Source organism: Priapulus caudatus, unplaced genomic scaffold (assembly GCF_000485595.1).
Source record: "Priapulus caudatus unplaced genomic scaffold, Priapulus_caudatus-5.0.1 Scaffold1007, whole genome shotgun sequence".
In the NCBI taxonomy this organism is placed as follows: domain Eukaryota; kingdom Metazoa; phylum Priapulida; class Priapulimorpha; order Priapulimorphida; family Priapulidae; genus Priapulus; species Priapulus caudatus.
Window position 1 is genome coordinate 33,073 of NW_014578068.1, and position 9,621 is coordinate 42,693.

At 42.6% G+C, this 9,621-nt stretch overlaps 1 long non-coding RNA gene across 1 annotated transcript; it reads left to right on the top strand.

The window, feature by feature from the left end:
* Positions 1–2,475: 2,475 nt before the first annotated feature.
* Positions 2,476–6,096, top strand: LOC106814932. The gene is made up of 3 exons (XR_001394679.1): positions 2,476–2,587; positions 3,415–3,516; positions 5,344–6,096. It is a non-coding gene; the product is annotated as an uncharacterized LOC106814932 (long non-coding RNA).
* The last annotated feature ends 3,525 nt before the right edge of the window (positions 6,097–9,621 follow it).

The window sequence follows — 9,621 nt, forward strand, 5'->3', positions numbered from 1 at the left end:
GTACGAACGAATTCTCATTGTATGTCCATTGTACAAACAAATTCTTATTGTATGTAAAAAAATTACAATTGTATATTTCATACAATTGCAATTACAAATCCCTACTGCTGTATATCTGGATAGTTTACTCTTAATAATCCTAGGACGAATATTTCGATTGAAATGAAGAATCGCAATTATTGTTAAAATTTGTGGATAAGACATCGTCGATATATACTCTTTGATACTATTTTGATGATATGACCATGATACTATCAGGAGTAGATAATAGGGGACTACTCTATCCCTATCATCTACTCCTGATACTATCTATCTATCTATCTATCTATCTATCTATCTATCTATCTATCTATCTATCTATCTATCTATCTATCTATCTATCTATCTATCATATCTATCTATCTCTCTCTCTCTCTCTCTCTATTATATAATATATATATATACTATTATTATATATTATATATAATATATACCGTATATGATCTGTATGAATCTGTATTGCTTCACAAATATATATATATATATATATATTATAATATATATATTACGATTTTTGTACTACATGTCGCATTGTTCGAATAAAATATCGTATGTGTGAATAGTGTATGTTGCACGTACTCGCTTGTAGACGAAGTGAATAAATTTGGCTGCATTCTTCTTTTTCCTTATACTCATCTTGAATAATCCTAGAATAATCGTTATAACTCGCTCTCTTTTTAAACTAGATTGTAATTGAGTCAAATCTCTGGCTCTATGAAGCATTAGGTATGTTAATATTACACTATACATTATATATAATATATATATATATATATATATATTGATCAGGAGTTATCAATATTGATCCTGATATGATTGGTTGTGAGCACGTAGTCAGCTGTTCATCGTGTGTCGTTATCTGTTCTATATAAGGTGTGAGCTTCAACATCTCGCCGCCATGTCGACGGACATGACGACAGATACGGCGACAGTTGTGACGCACGGCGTGACCAACTGCGACAGATCACGAAACAGTGTGTGACGGACACGCTGACAACTGGGACAGATACGGCCCGAGGCAGTTTGACGGACACGCGACAACTGGGAGATACCGGCAACAGTTTTGTGACGGACACGCGCGACAACTGGACAGATACCGCGACAGTTGTTGACGACACCGGCGACAACTGGGCAGATTTACGGCGAACAGCTGCGAGCAGACGCGACGACAGGTGTCACAGGACACGCCGACAGATGTGACCGCAGGACAAGAGGAGGCGACCCACGCATACTGCCGACAACCGTCGTAAGATATCTTATTCATGTTAACCCCAACCCAACCTCACTCCTAACCCTAACCCAACCAATACCCATAACGCTCACCATAACATCATCCCACCACTACCCTAACCCTCCCATACTATACCTACAACATACCGCAACTCGGCACTAAACACATAAGCCCTATCCATAGCGTTGTAGCCAAACCGCCGACCCAAATGATCCCCGCTCTCTCCTAGCTCTTAACTATACATAAGGCAACTCCAAACTCTTCCCACTTACCCCTAACGCTAGCACGTAACCCTAAACCATAACCATGATACCATTAACCAATATATTATATTCATAAATATATTATAAATGACTTCGTTAGACGCAAGTTTCGCAATTAAGTTCGCAAGAACACTTTAAGGAACTTACAAATAAGTTTTAACCATATTACTCGTGCAATTGTGAATGCGCGCTACATTAAACGATTCCGTGTGTACGTCGGACAATCACTAAACGTTATTAACTAAACGCGATGCTTGCTTTCGCCGTCTTCACCATTTGTGACAGGAAAAATTACAAACGCTTTGCCATTTACAGATGTTTAATGAAACGAGCAACAGGTTCTGAATACAGGTTCGTGGGGAGCGTGGAATCTATAGGTCAATATCTGTACAAGCTATGTGAGAATAATCATATACTATATATACTAGGCTATATAAATACGGCGTACTCTCGAGTTCGTTCACACACACACACACACACGACACACACCACACACACACACACACACACCACACACACCAACACGACACACACACACACATACACACGCACACACACACGCACACACACACACACACACACATACACACACACACACACTCTATCTCTCTCTCTCTCTCTCTCTTCTCTCTCTCTCTCTACTTTCTCTCATCTCTCGTTCGCGCGCGCTCTCCTCTTCTCTCGCTCTCTCTATCTCTCTCGATTCCCTCTCTCTGTCTCTTTCTCCCTCTCGCTGTCTCTCTCTCACCCTCTGCGCGGCTGTATGTCATTCTGGGAATCCCGTTATCAGCTACGTCAGAAGTAGTCACGGCATCATAGGTCTAGGATGTTATAACCTTTGCAGACGAAGTATCGTGCAAAAATTCTCCCCCCTTCGCTCTCCCTTGCCCTCTCCCTCTACTCTCTCTCGCTCACACTCTCACTTACTCACACGCAGGTCAAGTCGAAGGAGAGTGGACGCGGTACACTTACAGCAAGTGTTCGCAGTGTGGCGGCGGCGGTACATCGACGGGTAACCCGCCCACTTTGCCTGCCTGCAGGGCGCTACGTGCACGTACGGTATACACGCCAGCACGTACGCCACGTACGCACGCACGCACGCAGCACGCGACGCTCGCACGGCCGGCGCACACACATATTGATAGATTATATACTTATACTACTAGTAATAACAAATACCCAATTACTTATTTTCATACCTATATAATTAATTGAACTACAGTAAAAAACCGCGGTATAAGAACATTAGATTTGTCCAAGTTGAGCCTCTCAACATGTTCTTATATAAATGGTGCCTTTACTGAAAATTAGGCCTCAAAGGTTCGTAAATAGATTCTTTAATTGTTCTACTTTTAATATGTACTAGCTGAAACCCACGCTACGCTGGGCTTACTGTACTGTGATGCATTTGTTACCAGTACAGTAGTTTATGTGTAATGGTGTTATATGAAGAGTTTAGTTGTTGCACATGTTTGTTTTTTTATGGTTGAGATAATGATTATATGATATATATAATTATAATATTATATAATATTATTATTATTAATAGATATGATTGGTTATTGTTGAGCAATTGGCAATGGCATTGGCATTGAGTATTGTTATTGCATCGATTAGTTGTTGGAGCTCGTCTTTTGTTAGTTTTACCTAGTGTGTTTGCTTTTTAAGTCTTCATCTGCATGGAAAATTAAGAACTCTACTTTAAAATCTTAGCCTAAAAAGGTTCTTATTAAGGCGTTCTAATGGGAAATTTTAGCCTAACATTGTTCTTAAAATCTATGTTCTTATCACGCGGGGTTTTACATGTAATCATATGATATATATACTTTAAAGTATTTGTAATTTGAGTTTTGCTGATGTATTTTATGGTGTATGTAATAGAGGTGACAGTACGATCACTATCGACTGCAACCTGCCGTGTGGGGGCGGACCGGCAGACCAAATACAGAAGTTGCTGATCCTACTGCCGAATGGAAGAATAAAGTATGCAAAGCTATTTTAATGTTTCTCGCCATCCATCCGTCCGCCCGTCCGTCCATGGTTCATTCAACCGTCTGTCCGTCCGTCCATCCGTTCATTCATCCGTCCGTCCATCCGTCCATCCGCATATTCATTCGTCTGTCCGTCCGCCCATTCGTTCATTCATCCGTCCGTCCATCCGCATATTCATTCGTCTGTCCGTCCGCCCATTCGTTCATTTATCCGTCCGACCGTCCGTCCTACCGAACGTCCGTCTATACCTCCATCCATCTATACCTCCATCCATCTATCCACCCATCCATCTATCCATCCATCCATCCATCCATCCATCCATCTATCCATCTATCCATACATTTATCTATCCATCCATGCATCCATTCATCTATCTATCCACCTATCCGTCTATCCGTCCATCCGTCCATCCATCCATCTGTCCATCCGTCCATCCGCCCACCTGTCCATCCATCGTCCATCCATCCATCCATCATCCATTCCATCGCATCCATCCATCCATCACCATCCATCATCACATCCTATCCATCCATCACATCCATCCACATCCATCATGCCATCCATCCATCCATCCATCCATCATCCATTCCATCCATCCACTCCATCATCCATCCATCACATCCATCCATCCAATCATCCATCCATCCATCCATCCATCCAATCCATCCATCCATCCATCCATCACATCACCATCCATCATCCATCCATCCATCCATCCATCCATCCATCCATCCCATCCATCCATCCATCCATCTCCATCCATCCATCCATCCATCCATCCATCCATCATCCCATCCATCCATCCATCCATCCATCCATCCATCCATCCATCCATCCCATCCATCACCATCCTCCATCCATCCATCCATCCATCCATCCATCCATCCATCCATCCATCCATCCTCCATCCATCCATCCATCCATGCATCATCCATCCATCCATCATCCATCCATCACCATCCATCCATCATCCATCCATCCATTCCATCCATCCATCCATCCATCCATCCACCATCCATCCATCCATCCATCCATCCATCTCATCCTCCATCCTCATCCATCATCATCCATCCATCCATCCATCTCATCCTCATCCATCCATCCATCATCCATCCATCAGCCATCCATCCATCCATCCATCCATCCATCCATCCATCCATCCATCCATCCATCCACACTCCATCCATCTCCATCATCCATCCATCCATCCATCCATCCATCCATCCATCCATATCCATCAACTCATCATCCATCCATCCATCCATCCATCATCATCCATCCCAATCCATTCCATCCACCATCCATCCATCCATCCATCCATCCATCCATCCATCCATCCATCCATCCATCCATCCATCCATCCATCCATCCATCCATCCATCCATCCATTCATCCATCAATACATCCATCCATCTATGCGCCCAATGATGAATCAATAAATAAATAAATAAATCACTCGCTACGAAAATAAATAAAAGGTTTGCAATGTGTTTTCGCATGACCGGCGTGTAATAACTAAAACGAAATAATTACTTCTGTAGATAGTTTTATACATTTATCTTAATATTCCCAATTGCGTTTCAAACCGCATTATGTCGCCATCAGACATTTATTGAGCAGTAGTAAGCAGTCGTCATCTCGAGATATTTATAATCCAAAAGAGTTCGTTATAGACAGATATCTGTTATATAGATGTTGTTTAACGGAATGACTGTCTCTCTAGGGTGTCTTTGACTTACAATTTACCGCTATATACATGGCTGTCTGCTAATGGGTTCACAGTGTAATTAGCATCTCATTCTGTGATTTCTTTTCTAGGAGAATAAAGTTCTGCAGGCTAGGGTGCGGCAACGGATTTGCATACAGTGTCCTGTTACGCACGTGCGTTCCCATCTAGCAGAGAGATAGACTGTAACCAAGCGCCTGGTGTAAGCTTACGATGGCACGTTGTTGACGGATTTTAATCACCGATGATTGAATATATAGTCAGATGAAAATGTGCCGAGGGAACGTAGCATGATGACGTCACTTCGTTTACGCGTCGATGTAGTGTATAACCGGTTGAAGGTTACATGTTATATTATATTATCTTTCTTCTTACCAAGCTAGCTCCCAGTTGCTTATCATATTATTACATAAGACTTGAGATGATGATGATTTACTTGCAATAGTATTGTGGAATGTTGTCAGCCATGTTATTCGGATAGTTTACTTTGAATGTAAACGGCAAATGAACTCCATTTATAGAGACAAACGGATAATGATAAGTTGACACTGATTGCTCAATAATTAATAAAAAAAATACACATAAGGCTAACAAGAGACAAAATTTACGTATATCTCCATACAATAAGAATGCTTTATATTAGTTTATTATATCATCGGATATGAAATCAATATATATATCGAGTCAAAGCGATAATAATACGTTGACGATAAATGGCCAATGATTAATAATAACATGTATAGGGCCAACGATGGACACAATTTACGCATATTTCTAAATAAAAATGCTGCTTAAATTAACCGTGCGATTGCGGCTATCGATTTATGTTTCTTCTCGTAAAATCACACTTATTTACTAATATTATAAGCGGTTTTTGTATGAAAGTATCGCCGGGTGAGGGTCCTAGAAGAAACCTCCGACTAGATAAGCACTAGTCGATCACAAAAATATATCTATGCAGTCAGACTCTTACTGGCGAGCCCCCTCTCTAATAAAGCATATTCACATTCCTATGCATGCGCTCTACATTGTAAATGGAATTCACTCGATCACGTGAATCGATTTCTGTGTAAATGGTATCTGATTACTTACACAGTACTGGCACATAGAGAGAACCTAGGTCGTTGATCAGTAGCATCGCAGCTGCACAATAACGATTATTACAGTAAATATATTATTATATAATTATTATTAAAAAGTAGCAAATTACGACTAAAATGTTTCTAACAACCACGACACCCCTTTAAAATATTGCGATAAAACTAGACTACAAATTGAAATGCCTGATCTATTGGTCAACTACGGATAATCTCTCGGCTAGCCTTGCATGCCTGATCACTAGAGAGGCCTTGCTACACAGGGAGTAGAGAAGCGCTCTGACACTGCTGCTTACACTACATAGACCGCATCCGGAACCCCCAAGTGCGGTGTACACATGGTGGCGCCATCGTTCGGGAGATAAATGTGCCAATCTTTCGTAGCAATCGTGGTAGATAACAAGAGAAATAATATACTAGGTGTATCTATATTTTCTATGTAGATAACACTGCGCTGTATATATTACCATTTACATAGGTTTACATTACACGTGTACATAACGTAACATAACTTGTCATGTGTATTATTATATACACATCAGCGGTGGACAACAATGCATGTTGCCACGTGATAGGCAAATTTTTGGAGACCGTACTACTCCACGCATTGAAGTGTTTTTTGCACCCTTTGTAAAAAACGTGAAAATGGACGTAGTACAGAAAGACACCACAAACTGCAAAAAAACTCACATTTTAGTAAGTTTACTCGAACTTACATGCACAACTTTGCTCTGCTTGAGTCAGTCAGCATCTTTAGCGCCAACCATAAATGACATTTCTCAATCACATGGGGAAGCGATCAATCCATGCTAAGAGAACTACTACGATAAACATGGTCGCACGTCGAACTTAGTTTGGATGGGCTCGCTCCCGTCGTTGCTAACCAGAATATTTAACATTTGCGCATAAAGGTCTGCGCGCGAAGTGTTGCTGCGCAGATGTTTCGACAATCTAGACACTGCACTGGTCACAGCTATTAACGTTGACGGGGGGGGGGACACACACACACACACACACCCCACCACCAGGACCCAGAGAAGAGACCGGATACCAGAGAAGCGTCGCCTGAGAGGTGTTGATCCTGCCCGCTAAGCGCGAATCTTGCGCGCAGTTCCGCGGCAAGGCGCACGCGACCGCGGGAACGTCCTACGAAAGTATCACGCGCTGGCAGCTTTTGATCCGTGCGCCAAATCAAAAGGCAGGAACTTTTGCCGTAAAATCGAGAAATTGACGCGATTTTCAGCGATTTTTCAATTTCCCAACTCAAAATCGCTAGTGTGAACAGAAAAGTTGATGTTGAGAAGTAGAAAATCGATTTTGTAGAAGCGCTGCGCGCTGATTGGCCAGTTAATTCCTACGTGTAAAAACAGTTTCACGTCATCTCTGTCGCGGCAGCACACGATACAGAAAATGGCGCCCGCCGATAAGGTGGAAGAACTGATTGAGTTGTTCGAGAAGAAGGATTGTTTGTGGCGTGTACATGACTGAATGCCCCGAATTCATCACGCCTGGCTATCCACGGCCTTGTCCAAACTGTCCTCTTTTTCCTTCTTTCCCTCTTTTTCTTTTTAATAATACAGGCTATAATTATCAGGGATAATGCCTCTTCTTCATCCATACTGCTTAGAACTTTTTTTTATAGACTAGACGGTAGACTACGCATAGAAGTATACTTTCAGTCTATAGCAGGCTAAGTCCTTTGTAATCAGTCGGTGGTCACTGTATTTATCGTTTTGCTGACCAATGCGCTTATGTGTATATGATATACGTGCTCTGGCTCAAGGCTCTGGCTTAGCAGATACTTTTATAAACATCTAGCGGATCACTATCTCTCCCCTGAGATCTACTGTTTTAGAACTGTTACTGGTTTGTCCACAGTTTGTCTACAGCATATCAGATGGCCATTATGACCTCATAATTGACCTCTAAATTATTAATAGTCTGGTTTATCACCAACTTTCATCAACTTTCAAAGACAAAAGTCTATAGTGTGAACAGATGTTACTGAAAGATTTCTTGATATGATATTGAAAAATCTTTACAGAAGATGTTGAAAGGTTTTACTTCAAAAATTTTCAAAGACAAAAAATCGCCAGTGTGAAACTTGCCGCTTTATGCTGAAACTTAGACCGGATTTAGACAGGGCCGGATTTAGACATGTGGAGGCGCCCTGGGCAGCCTTCAGTAGTAGATGCCCCCCTACCTTAGAATACTAAAATCTAAAAGGTGACAAGACATATAGTTACAGTCATCCATAAAGTAATATTGTTCAAGTAGAAAGAATCTGAATAAGCAAGCAATAAAATCGACGATGAGATGGATGACGTTAGATTTTAGATGTTTGTCTGCCGACGTGTGCTGAGCAATGACAGGAAAACAAAAAAACAAATACAATATGGCTTGCGTATGTATGACGTAAAACGCGCGCAATATGCTTTTGATTGATACGTGCGTGTCGTTCAGGTCAGCCTATATTTTTCCTTACAAATTTGTTTGTTCGTGAAATATGTGGAGGCCCCTGGTTGTGGAGGCCCCTGGGCAACTGCCGAGCTTGACCAGTCCTAAATCCGGGCCGGCGAAATTTTTTTTCCCAAACGGTATAACATAGGAAGGATTTAGGCGCCTTCTGATTGGCTGAAATTTGGCAAGATGTCAGCCTCCATGACTTGTAGCCAAAATCCCCAATTATCTACCAAAAACTTTCCCGAACTTTCTGTAAGTTAGGTTGCAGGAGGCCGGGGTCAGCCTTCGGCCAGCAGGCGCCCGGTGCCGCTTCGGGCGCCAGGAGGGCGCGTGGCGCGCCTTTCGGGCCAGGAGGCGGTGCCGCTTTCGGGGCCAGGAGGGCCCGTGGGTCGCCCTTGCATCCCTTAGTCTCGCAGGTGCCACTCTGTCGTTACGATATATTTGAAAAGTTGAAACCAAGAATCCATAGCATCTGTGGAACAGCACGTACGCGTGCCACGCATACACCATAACACACACCATCATATCCTCCCGGCGCGCACACTAGCCCACATACATATACGTAAAGCGGCACACCACGCACGATGGCATACATACACGCACGCGCGCAAACACACCATACAACATGCATGCGCGCACGCACGTATAACACATGTAATGCGCGCATGCACACACACGCGCACACAAGCGAACGCACGCAGCATGCATACACCACATACACATCGCGCACCATACACAGCGCGCGGCGCACTATATACACAAGCGCGCACGCACGCACGCTCAGGGGTGCACGCACGCCACGCACATGAT